This window comes from Dendrobates tinctorius, unplaced genomic scaffold, assembly GCF_039654945.1.
Source record: "Dendrobates tinctorius isolate UK_male_01 unplaced genomic scaffold, ASM3965494v1 ptg000250l, whole genome shotgun sequence".
Taxonomy (NCBI): Eukaryota; Metazoa; Chordata; class Amphibia; order Anura; family Dendrobatidae; genus Dendrobates; species Dendrobates tinctorius.
Genome location: NW_027361917.1, coordinates 45,155,752 through 45,158,111, shown reverse-complemented (window position 1 = coordinate 45,158,111; position 2,360 = coordinate 45,155,752). Strand labels below are relative to the sequence as shown.

Here is a 2,360-nt window from a genome sequence, read left to right as displayed (position 1 = left end):
CACTAGGTCCCCCCGCGTGGTTCTGGGATTTTTGCTCACCGTTCTTGTGATGATTCTGACCCCACGGGGTGGGATTTTGCGTGGAGCACCAGATCGAGGGAGATTATCAGTGGTCTTGTATGTCTTCCATTTTCTAATTATTGCTCCCACAGTTGATTTCTTCACTCCAAGCTGGTTGGCTATTGCAGATTCAGTCTTCCCAGCCTGGTGCAGGGCTACAATTTTGTTTCTGGTGTCCTTTGACAGCTCTTTGGTCTTCACCATAGTGGAGTTTGGAGTCAGACTGTTTGAGGGTGTGCACAGGTGTCTTTTTATACTGATAACAAGTTTAAACAGGTGCCATTACTACAGGTAATGAGTGGAGGAAAGAGGAGACTCTTAAAGAAGAAGTTACAGGTCTGTGAGAGCCAGAAATCTTGATTGCTTGTTTCTGACCAAATACTTATTTTCCACCATAATATGCAAATAAAATGAAAAAAAAACAGACAATGTGATTTTCTGGATTTTTTTTTCTCAGTTTGTCTCCCATAGTTGAGGTCTACCTATGATGTAAATTACAGACGCCTCACATCTTTTTAAGTGGTGGAACTTGCACTATTGCTGACTGACTAAATACTTTTTTTCCCCACTGTAGATCATTATTTAAATTACAGACTGAATACAATACAATGCCTTCCATACAGAGGTGAATAATACTTGATGTAGCAGAGTTGGGCAAGTTAAATCAAGCCAAAGGAATTTCAAATCTGCAACGTGGACCAAGAAAATACTAATGCAGAGCAACCAAAGTTGAAAAAAGCATTCAAATATTGCTTTGAAAAGACAACTTGCTTTGGTTTCAATTTAATTCAGTCTGTTATTGGTAACCGGCTTAGAGAGAGCGCACCATCCCCGAAGATACCGCAATGACGGGGCAATACATGGAGTGAATAGATCAAGCTCTTTTTCCATCTCCCTGTTCTAAAAATCCATTTAATATATGGTCCCAGATAGGGGACGTATCAGATATTAAACTGATAAGAACAAGCGTGGTTCCCCCCCACCCCCCCCAACTGTCTGCTGAGGCTCCCTCAGCAGACTGAAGCTAGCTGCTGCCGCGCAGCTGTTAAAAACTCTGGGCTGCCCATTCTGACACGTGATCCAATTGTTCCATTGGCCCATTGTGACACGTGATCCAATTGTTCCATTGGCCCATTGTGACACGTGATCCAATTGTTCCATTGGCCCATTGTGACGCGTCAAAGTGTTCCATGAATAGAATACATTCTATCACAGTGTTCCATGAATGGAACACATTCTATCTACTGCAGTCAGGCAGCGCACATAGCTGGTACAAGCCACTACTAAACTCTCAGACGGGTGAACATAGGCAGGACATTCAATTAACAAGCCAGATAAATTGTTTCTTTTTTATTGAATTCATATAAATATACAAAAATGCATATATATATTCAAAATTTAAAAGTGAATTTCAAAATTTAAAAGTTGGCAGGCCACAAGAGGGTGACAATATTTCAAAATAGCCGTCATTGAGTCAGGAATGTGTTAGAAACTGCACAACTTAACTACACATGGGATACTTGAATTAAGGCAGGAAGTAATGAGGGCTAGGGGCTGCAGGCCTTGTAGCAGGTGGGTGTGCAGAAATTTATCTATGCAAAGCGAAACACATTACTGCAGCTTATCACACCTATACCTACCAAGCAGCAAAGGCCGAGACAGATCATTAAATTACAGATTGAATACAATACAATACCTTCCATATAGAGGTGAATAATACTTGATGTAGCAGAGTTGGGCAAGTTAAATCAAGCCAAAGGAATTTGAAATGTGCAACGTTAACCAAGAAAAAACTAATGCAGAGCAACCAAACTTGAAAAAAGCATTCACATATTGCTTTGAAAAGACAACTTGCTTTGGTTTCAATTCAATTCAGTCTGTTTTTGGAAACCGGTCTAGAGAGAGCGCACCAACCCCAAAAATACTGCTATGACGGGGCGATACATGGAGTGAATAGAGCAAGCTCTTTTTCCATCTCCCTGTTTTAAAAATCCATTTAATATATGGTCCCCAGATAGGGGACGTATCAGATATTAAACTGGTAAGAACGAGTGTGGTCCAAACCCCCACACCTCCCCAAAAACCCCAACTGTCTGCTGAGGCTCCCTCAGCAGACTGAAGCTGACTGCTGCCCCGCAGCTGCTAAAGAACAAGAGCCCATTGTGACACGTCAGTGTTTCCTACAAAAGCCAGTGGCCATTGTGACACATCAGTGTTCCATTTAAAGAACAAGAGCACATTGTGACACATCATTGTTCCATTTAAAGAACAAGAGCACATTTTTACACTTCATTGTTCCA

At 41.4% G+C, this 2,360-nt stretch overlaps 1 non-coding gene and 1 pseudogene across 1 annotated transcript; both read right to left on the bottom strand.

Annotated features, from left to right (window-relative positions):
• Positions 1-875: 875 nt before the first annotated feature.
• On the bottom strand, positions 876-1,088 carry LOC141063922 (U2 spliceosomal RNA; annotated as a pseudogene).
• An 871-nt stretch (positions 1,089-1,959) lies between these two features.
• LOC141065078 (U2 spliceosomal RNA) lies at positions 1,960-2,153 on the bottom strand. Its single transcript, XR_012226225.1, has one exon. It is a non-coding gene; the product is annotated as a U2 spliceosomal RNA (small nuclear RNA).
• Between the last annotated feature and the right edge of the window lie 207 nt (positions 2,154-2,360).